This window comes from Lipotes vexillifer, unplaced genomic scaffold (assembly GCF_000442215.2).
Source record: "Lipotes vexillifer unplaced genomic scaffold, Lipotes_vexillifer_v1.1 scaffold342, whole genome shotgun sequence".
Lineage (NCBI taxonomy): Eukaryota > Metazoa > Chordata > Mammalia > Artiodactyla > Lipotidae > Lipotes > Lipotes vexillifer.
This window is the reverse complement of record NW_006786802.1, coordinates 2,161,011-2,171,715: the sequence shown is the minus strand read 5'-3', so window position 1 is coordinate 2,171,715 and position 10,705 is coordinate 2,161,011. Positions and strand designations below refer to the sequence as shown.

Sequence of the window (10,705 nt, the reverse complement as noted above, 5' to 3'; positions counted from 1 at the left end):
CTTTCCCTTCTTGGACTCCAGAGGTTCACAGACTGCTTCTCTTCCTCCATTGTTTTTTGTTTTGTTTTGTTTTTTTTTAGCGGTACACGGGCCTCTCATCGCTGAGGCCTCTCCCGTGGCGGAGCACAGGCTCCGGACGCACGGGCTCAGCGGCCATGGTTCACGGGCCCAGCCGCTCCGTGGCACGTGGGACCTTCCCGGACTGGGGCACGAACCCGTGTCCCCTGCATCGGCAGGCGGACTCTCAACCACTGCGCCACCAGGGAAGCCCAGACTGCTTCTCTTGATGGTATCTTATAGTTCACGTAGGCCTTCTTCACTTTTTTCATTTTTTTCTTTGCTTTCCTCTGACCCGATAATTTCAAAAGTCCTGTTTTCTCTTCACAGATTCTTTCTTCTGTTTAATCCATTCTGCTGTTGATTTTCTCTGTTGCACTTTTAATTTTATTCATAATTTCATACATTCAGCTCTATTTTTCAGCTCCGTAATTTGTTTGGTTTATTATCATTTCTGTCTCTTTGTTTAACTTCTCATTTTGTTTGTGAATTTTTTCCCCAAATTCTTTGAATTGTCTTTCTGTATGTTCTTGTAGCTTATTGAGCTTCCTTAAATCAACTGTTTTAAATTCTTTATTGGGCAAATCATAGACCTCCATGTCTTTGGAGTCAGTTACTGGAAAATTATTGCTAGCCTTTTTTTTTTTTTTTTTTGCGGTACGCGGGCCTCTCACTGTTGTGGCCTCTCCCATTGCAGAGCACAGGCTCCTGACGCGCAGGCTCAGCGGCCATGGCTCACGGGCCCAGCCGCTCCGCGGCACGTGGGATCCTCCTGGACCAGGGCACGAACCCGCGTCCTGCGCATTGGCAGGCGGACCCTCAACCACTGCGCCACCAGGGAAGCCCTATTGCTATCCTTTGATGGTGTCCTGTTTCCTTGATTTTTCATATTCCTTGAAGTCTTACATTTGCTGTCTTTGCATTTGAAGTAGCACTCACTTCCTCTAGTCTTAACTGACTGACCTCCAGAGAGAAATTCCTCCTGTCTGCCATGATAGGGATTCTGAGGCTCTCTCAAACCTTCTTGGATACCCCTGTCCCACATTTCTTGCTCCCTCTTGTGGCAGAATTCTTAAGCTTGTATACCTTCTCTCAGTCCTGCAAAGCACCAGGCTGAGTACTGACAGCCTCCCTTTTGCTTTTCCAAGGGCAGTGCCGAATGCTCAGATTTGTGGTCTCTCTCTGGTCCACAGATTCAGAATGGCTTTCTGAGCATGCTCACTAGAGAGCATGCAAAAGCTTGCTCTCACCACCATCAGGAGTGTGCATACCTGCCACAGAATGGGAGAATGGGAGTGTTTGTGAGTGAAGCTTATGGAGAACTGGCAGTGCCCATGGTCCAGTTGGGGGGGTCAGCAGATGGGACAACCCTAGTGTCTTGTGAGTGGGCCCCTTGATGGAGTCCATGATGTGGTTAATAGGATATATGTCCCTTTAATACATTCATTCCAATCTCTGGCTGCTGTTCTCTCAGCCTCTCACGCTCCCCGCCCTCCCCCCAACCCCAGTCATGCAGCTCATGATTAAGTGAGAGAGAAATGTGCCTCTTTGGTAGCATCCCACACAGCTGGAGGAGCTAGCTACCCACTCACACCGTTTCACTTTATACTGTGGGAGAAATCTCGGGCCAAGACGGATTCTCTTAGCACTGAGCTGTGCTCCCTTGTGGGAGGGGTGCCGTTGGTACGTCAAACCATTCCTCTTACTCTCTCCAGTGTGTCCAGTCTTGGATATTTTTGCTCAAACACTGTGCTGGAACTTCTCCACTGAACTCCTAGACTTCCACAAAGGCTTTCTTTTCTGTGGGTGATTGTCTAAGTCGGTGTTCTCCAGGGCCTCCTGGACCTTGGCTGAGAGGAGCTGGAGTCCATTCCTGGGCCATTTCAGGGTCCACAGCTGGGATTGAGGTCTGTATGCCTATCTCCTGACTCACAGGTTGACAAGACTTCTCCTGGGTCCCTGGAGTGTGGTGCTGGATCACACAGCTCCCACAGAAGGCACTTTTGTCTGTGGTTGGATGCCAAATTGTTTTTGTTGAGGCGGGGCATACAATCAAGTGATGTCTTACTTGGCCATGTTCCTGACATCGTTCTCTCCCAGGCAACGTGTTTTTTTTTTAATGATTTGGATCCTTTTAAATATAGTGATATCAAGATATGGTCTGTCTTGGCAAATGTTCTATGTGTATTTGAAACAAATGTGTATTTTGCTGTTTGGTTAACTGTTATATAAATGTCTATTAGGTCAAGTTAGTTTATGGTGTTGTTCAGGTCTTCTTTATTCTTACTAAGTGTTCCGAGTACTTGTTCTGGCAATTATTGAGAGAGGGGTGATATTGACTGTAATTGTGGAATCATCTACTGTTGGCCCTTGGACAACATGGGTTTGAACTGTGTGGGTCCACTTATAATGTGGATAGTTTTCAATAGCACATGCTGTGGTACTACATGATTCTTGGTTGGTTAAATCTGGAAGCGGAGGAACCACGGATACAGAAGGCCGACTATAGGTTATATGTGGATTAACCCCTGTGTTGTTCAACGGTCAAGCATATTTCTGTTCGCTAGTCTATCAATTTTTGCTTAATGTATTTGGTAGATCTGTTATTAGTTGCATAGATATTTAAGACTGGTATGTTCTCTTGATGAGTTGATTCCTTTATGATTGTGAAATGACTCTTTTTGCCTCTAATAATATTTTTTGCTCTGAAATCTATTTTGTCTGGTGTCAGTATAGCTACTTCAATTTCTTTAGATTAGTATTACTGTGGTAAATATTTTTTTTCATCCTTTTACTTTAAAAAATCTTTTTAAAGTGTACAGTTTTGCGGCATTAAGTCCATTCACATTGTTGTGTCCATCCTTTTACTTTTAATTTCTTTGTTTCTTTAGACTTGAGGTCAATATCTTATAGGCAGGATATAGTTGGATATTGACTTTTAGAATTTACTCTGACAGTCTCTTCTTTTTAACTGAATTGTTTAGACCGTTTACATTAAATGTGATTGTTTATATGGTTGGATTTAATTCTATCAGTTTACTTTTTGCCCTTTGTTCTCTTTTATTCTCTATTTCTGTTTTCTTGGTTTGATTCTTCATGATTCTGTTTTATCTCCCTTGTTGGCTAGTCTCCTGTAACTCTTTGTTGTTATATTATGGTTGTTTTAGGGTTTCTAGTATCCATTTTTATCTTAATAGATTCTTCCTTGAAGTAGTACTATTGCACTTCACATGTAGTTTAAGAATCTTACAGTATATACTTGCGCTCTGTTTTGACTGTTGTGTTATTGTTACTATATGTTTCACTTCTACATATATTATAAACCCAGCAATGTACTATTTTTTTTTGCTTTAAATAGTTGCCTTTTATAAAGATTTTTTTTTTTTTTTTCCTTGCGTTATGCGGGCCTCTCACTGTTGTGGCCTCTCCCATTTGCGGAGCACAGGCTCCGGACGCGCAGGCTCAGCGGCCATGGCTCACGGGCCCAGCCGCTCCGCGGCATGTGGGATCTTCCCGAAACGGGGCACGAACCCGCGTCTCCTGCATCGGCAGGCGGACTCTCAAGCACTGCGCCACCAGGGAAGCCCTATAAAGATTATATAGTAAGGAATAAAGTCTTTTCTATTTCAAATGTAGTTATTATGTGTGATGCTTTTTATTCCCCTGTGAAGACTCAGATTTATCTAGTATCATTTTCTTCCTATCTGATGGTCTTCCTTTATCATTTCTTACCATGAAGCGCTGCTGGTGTGGAATTTCTACTTTTATATATCTGAAAAAGTATTTATTTTGCCTTTGTTTTTGGAAGATATTTTGGCTTGGGATAGAAACCTAGTTTGACAAATTTTTTTTTTTCTCTCAGTTATTTGAAAATGTTTCTTTACTATCTTTGGGTAACATGCTTTCCATGAGATATTTCATGTTATGATCTGTTCCTGTGTACTTACTATTTCTTTTTCTCTGACTGCTTTAAAGGTTTTCTCTTTTTCACTGATTTTAAGTAATTTGATTATATTGTGCCTTAGTGTTATTTCCTCATTTGTGTGTGTGTGTGTGTGTGTGTGTGTGTGTGTGTAGTTCTTTGAACGACTTGAATCTGTGGATTTATAGTTTTCATCAAATATGGAAAATTCTTGGCCAGTATTTTTCTTTCTCCCATTCTTTCTCCTCTTCTTTGATGACTCTAATCATATGTATTCAACTGCTTAAAGTCATCCCACAGCTCACTGATACTCTAATAATTATTTTTTGCCTGTGTTTCCATTTGGATAATTTCCAAGGCTATGTCTTGTTTTCACTATTCTTTTCTTTTGTGATATCTAACCTGTTTTGAATCCTATCCAATATATTTATATTTCATCTCAGACATTGTGGTTTTCCTGTCTGGAAGTTTAATTTCTTTTTCTCTATTAACCATGTTCAGTCTTTTCCCAACTTCTTGTTCCGTCTTTTCCCAACTTATGAACTACAGTTATATCACTATTTTTAATGTACTTGTCTCCTAATTCTGTTGTCTGTGCCATTTTGGGGTCGGTTCCAATTGACTGATTTTTCTCTTCATTATCACTCATACTGCCTTGCCTTATAGTCTTGTCTTCCTTTCCATGCCTTGTAGTTTTTGATTAGTTTGATCTTTTCAGTCTTACTTTTAAGCTGTTTATAAAGGAATAGAGCGGTAGTCCAGGGCTAATTTTATACCACTATTGAGGCAAAATCCTCCTGAGAATTTTTCCTGATTTGTGTATTATGAGTTTTTTTTTTTACTCTAACTGGATTTTTGGTCTACTACAGCATAGGCTCCCATTATTAAGAACTGAACAAGAAATGCTAAAAAAAAAAAAAAATTCTTGAAAACATTGTAGAGCTACCAAAGCAGCCAGGACTTGAGAGTGCAAAAGTAGTGGTTATAAGCATTGGTTTGAAATTTAAAAAATAGGATTGATTTTAATTAAAATTACTTAAAATGTTTACATTTATATGTGTTTTTTGAAAGTGAAAGATTGAACACTTCTTGAAAGATAAGATTTCTCTTGTTTCAGGGTTGTGTGGTGGAGTGTAGTGGAAATGACCTTTATACTTAGGGAATGAGATTATGAGTTGTGACCAGTAGTGTAGTTTTTGCCAGTCACTTTGTATCTCTGGATGGGCCTTTGTTTCTTCATCTGTTCTAAAATTTCACAATAATTTTTATTTTTATCACCAGTGTAGTTTAATCGAGGCATTTTATATATATAAAGTTTTATGGAGAGTTTTTATACAGTTCTGCTGTAGTTCACCCAGGGAAATTAATGTCTGAATTTCTTATGTGTATGGCATAAAGTATAATTTGATGGGTTACACATAGGATTGCTTATAAATAATTCCCAACTAATAAATAAAACTGTCCTTTTCAGACATGGGTAAATAACGGTAGCAAGTGGTTGCCAAAGTGTATTGAGGGTTTTTTTATGTGCTTGACAATGTTCTTAGATCTCTACATGTGCTGCTTCATTTATACGTCACAGGGAGATACACCAGTCCCAAATCATATATCTACACTGGTAGTACTGGTGTTAGAACTAACAGTCAGGCTTCTTAGATGCTCACATGCTTTGTTACAGACCCCTTCCTCCATTTGAATGCCATTTGCTTAATATCTGCATATTTTATAAAATGCACTAATATATATGATTAATTTTATTTCATCTTCACAACACCCTGTGAAACAGGGTTTTACAGATGAGTAAAGTGAGGTTTGGAGAGGTTGATTCAGGTGTGGTACCACATCTAGGAAGTGATAGAGTCGGGATACAAATTCTACTCTTCCCTCCAAATTGTTTATTTTTACCGTGCCGTATTTTCAGTGAGTAAAGGAAAGCGAATGCTTTTTGTTGAGATACTTTTTTTTTCTTTTTAAAAGCAAATATGGGGCTTCCCTGGTGGCGCAGTGGTTGAGAGTCCGCCTGCCGATGCAGGGGACATGGGTTCGTGCCCCGGTCCGGGAAGATCCCACATGCCGCGGAGCGGCTGGGCCCGTGAGCCATGGCCACTGAGCCTGCGCGTCCGGAGCCTGTGCTCCGCGACAGGAGAGGCCACAACAGTGAGAGGCCCGCGTACTGCAAAAAAACAAAAACAAACAAACAAAAAACGAATATGGAATATGGGTATATGAAATATTTATTTATACTTCTTTTGGCTTAGCTACTTCTCACTCAACTTTATGATATTAGTTTTGATGTGTCTTCCTTGGGGAGATTTTCCTTACTTATGCTCTTCCCAAGGACTAGGTCAGTTTTCCTACTTATTATTTGAAACCCTCAGAAGATCAGGTGCTTATTTTTATATTGAACATTCATAAGCCTTTATTTGTGATTATATTTTGAAGACTCAGATAAAATTAAGTTTTTAATGAACCGGACAAAATATGGTTCATAGTTTAAAAATTATGTGGAAAATGAAAAATGGATAAAGAATAGGGGCTGTTAGCATAATCTGACGAGGCTGAAGAGACAGCAGTGGGATGGAAAATACGCTTCATCTGTGAAAGATACACCTTCACATTATGAGTCATGATCCAGTTAATCTTTTTAGGTAATAACTGTAAGATTCACAAACTGTATGCCTATTTGACAAGATATGGAAGCTCAGATACAACTTAACTTTTCACAGTGAGTCAGAAGCTTATTAGGGTTAAAGTTTCTGACATCCAACCTTTATGGTTTTGAGTTGCAATGTGTTTTACTTAAGGCCTTGTGTCTGTGTACCCGTTCCTTGCAGGAGCTACGGAGGTGGTTGTAGCCCTCATGGAGGGGTCTTCAGTGCTCCTCCTGCAGGTGGGAGAGCTGAGGTTTTGCACTCCCTCTGGCTTTCTGTGTGGCATGTGTGAACAGCTTGATGTATTTGACACCAGGGTGACAGCAAAGAAGCTGTGAGCAGAGCAGTGTGCTGTAAGGCCCAGCTGTGTGGATTTATCTGCATCTCAGGCGGAGGAGCAGCAGTTAGCCAGATGTGACAGTCAAACACGAGCGCCTTCTGCCTCCACTCCAGAGTGCATTTGAATGTCGTGTGTGTTTACTGACTGCTTGACATTTGACACAAAGAAATTGTCAGAGCTGTTTCTCTTCCCCCTCTTCACTCTTTACTCTGCTAGTCTACAAGTCTACCCCCGAAATACTTTATCATATATCACAAAAGTATGCACTGTCTAATATCAAGCCGAAAATCATGTCATGTCATCTCCATGTTTGTACTGAATTCCACGTGAAGAATTAATAGGTAATATACTTGAGTTGATAATTGGTAATATGTTGAATAGGCAATATGTTTACAGAGTTCAAAAATCAGAAATCAGAACAATACAGGGCTTCCCTGGTGGCGCAGTGGTTGAGAGTCCGCCTGCCGATGCAGGGGACACGGGTTCGTGCCCCGGTCCGGGAAGATCCCACATGCTGTGGAGCGGCTGGGCCTGTGAGCCATGGCCGCTGAGCCTGCGCGTCCGGAGCCTGTGCTCCGCACCGGGAGAGGCCACAACAGTGAGAGGCCCGCATACCGCAAAAAAAAAAAAAATCAGAACAATACAAAAGGAAATACTTTGTATAGCCTTACTCCATCCCTGGCCCCTTCTAGCTGTTTCCCACCTCTGCCCCTGAGAGAGAACCACTTGAGTAGTTTGTCACATGTCCTTTATGTTTCTTTATGCAAGTACAAGCAGATATTCTTTCCCTTGCCTCTCACTTCCCCATGTGTCCTGGAGAGCTCTTTGTTTCACTAAAGGGAACTTCCTCGGTCTTGTTTACTGTTGCTTTGTATTTTATTGTGTGGATGTACCAGCATTTATTTAACCATCCTCTGTGGATGGACACTGGCATTGTTTCTAATCTTTTTTTTTTAGTTGGGATATAATTCACACACCATAACATTCAACCTTTTAAGTATGCAACTAAGTGGTTTTTAATATGTTTCCAAGCTTCTGGTCTACAAATAGTGGTCCAGTGAGTAAACTTGTATATACATTCTTCAGAACATGGTACAAGTAAGAAATTAAAATCCTTAGAAGTAGGATTTGGGGATCAAAGGGAATTCATTTGAATTTCGATAGGAGTTGTCAGTTGCCCTGCATCGGAATTGTACCCTTGTGCACTCCTGAGTATGAGAGGGCTTGTTTCTCTATAGTTATGCTCAAAGTGACTATGCCTTTTTATAAAGCAATCTTAATTTTTAAGAAATGTGTGATGTTCATGAATTACCAGTTTAATCTAATAATCATTCCCGATTGACTTCACCAAGGCACATGTGACCAAAGGTTCTTTTTAAGTTGATAAATAGTGCTATTTATAATTGATCTCATTAGTTAATCAGTAGAATTACAGGATGTGAATGTTGATGTACAGAGCAGATTTCATCTGTGTGGCCTTAAGTTGAGTGACTTCCTGACCCCATTCTCTCCTGTCATAGAGATATAACAATGCTCACAGTATTAAAATTAAAATTCCCAGTGGAAAAAGACCACTTATATTCTGCTTGCTGTATTGTAGGAACATTCTTGTAGAATTTTATCCTTTCGGATACCTGCACCCCAGTGTTCATAGCAGCACTATTTACAATAACAAGACATGGAAGCAACTTAAGTGTCCATCAACAGATGAATGGATAAAGAAAATGTGGTGTGTATATATATGTGTGTGTGTGTGTGTGTGTGTGTGTATACACACACACACACTCAGTGGATTATTACTTAGCCATAAGAAAAGAATGAAATAATGCCATTTGCAGCAACACGGACGGACCTAGTAATTGTCATACTAAGTGAAGTCAGACAGAGAAAGACAAACATCATATGATATCACTTAGATGTGGAATCTTAAAAAAATGATATAAATGAACTTATTTACAAGTAGAAATAGACTCACAGTCATAGAAAACAAACTTATGGTTACCAAAGGGGAAAGGGAGGCGGAGGGATACATTTGGAATTTGAGATTAACAGATACAGACTACTATATATATATAAAAGAATTTTATCCTCTTGATACAGCCTTACAGGTTATAATGTTTTCCGTCTGTCTGATGCACTGGACCTCAACTGAGCTGAGAAGTGGTTGTTTTTATAATAATTTTACTGAAGTATTTATTTTAAGTGGAATTTCAGCCTCCAGTGGTGCTTGTTCATCTTTGGGACAGGTCTCTTGCTGTTTAATCTGGTCAAGGTGGAATATGTAATTCCTAATAGAAATCTCTACCTTTGTGTTCCCTATTATATGCAGATTAGCTTTATGGACTCTCCTGAAGAGATTTTCAGGTGGTATTTGTAAGGTGGAGTCATCTCAAAGTCTGAGATATCATGTGTATTTTAATTGTTCAAGCCTTTAACATTTTTTTAAACATTAAAACTTTTTGGGGGGGCATGTAAGTGTTCTGTCTATAGAAAGGACTGGTAAAAGATTCATAGGAAAATGAAGGTTTTCCTGAGCCTGAAGTGAAAATTGAGGTATAGGTTTTGATTAAGTTTGTGATGAAGTGCATAAATGTGCAAGTATAGTCATGAAAACATCATTAGTTCTTTCTGTGTCCCAAATAATGGCTAATGTGGAAAACAGATAAACCTCTTAACCAATGATTTATATAAACCAATGGTTTGTGTTAGTATTATAGGTCCTTTGTAAAGGAAGACTCTTCATAGTTTAACTGGTAAGCCAGTCTTATCATTACAGATGAGAAAGTACCTTTTAGACAAAGCAGAAAGCTTTAATTATATAAACGGACTAGAATTTTGCATAAGAGTAAAGTTTACTCTTTTGCCTCTCTTAGGTCAACTGGTTGCTATTTTTCTATTCCCTTTTTTCTTTATTCACTTTGGATAATTATAAAAAAGATCCAGAAGGGACTTGAGTTCTGCCTGAGGGGGTATTTGCCCTGGACTACTCTGTGATGGGTTAGTGTGAGAAGGCTGCCCAGAGATGGGAGAGGATGATTCTCAGGTCCACCATGTCTGGTTGAGCAGGTTGTTCACTGCATAAAGACAGTGCCCATTGGGACAGGTTGGGGCTAAAATCCAGTTTGTGTTCTCCAAGTCAGGCTGTAGGGAGTGGGGGCCATCAACCCAGAGTAAGGCACACCATTTTCTAATACTTATAAAAGTGCCTTAGTGGCTGACAACAGCCTGAATAACACATTGTACTGCAGTTTTGTTTTTGCCTTTTCTGTTTTTTTTTCTTTCAGAAAATTTCTGTAGTATATAGATGATTTCTATGTGTATGTGTGTCTGTGTACACATATATATATGCTATTTATATGCCACATACACACACACAGATATCACATATGCTTGAATATAAGGTTAGATATTCTTTGAAAAAATCCCTCATAAGGAGGGTGTCATCTTGTATGTATTTGGTTCCTTATAAAGTACTTTATAATGCGGGGTCCTCTCTTAGTTACCTTGTTTGAACAGCACGGGTACTATTTGGAAGACATAGTAGCTTGAAATGGCCTCATACAATAGTTGTGGGTGCTTGAAAAGATTTCTTTATCAAATCGGAAAAGAAAAGAAGCAAAGATATTCAAGATACATTTAGTAATTATTCTAGGGATGAAAGATCACTTTTAAAAAGTAATGTGGGGCTTCCCTGGTGGCGCAGTGGTTGAGAGTCCGCCTGCCGATGCAGGGGAC

The 10,705-nt window shown here is 39.8% G+C and overlaps 1 protein-coding gene across 1 annotated transcript in view; it reads left to right on the top strand.

Moving 5' to 3' along the window:
• The window catches only part of FTO (FTO alpha-ketoglutarate dependent dioxygenase), a 395,242-nt gene that overhangs the window by 89,026 nt on the left and 295,511 nt on the right, over positions 1 to 10,705 (top strand). The window lies entirely within an intron of this gene.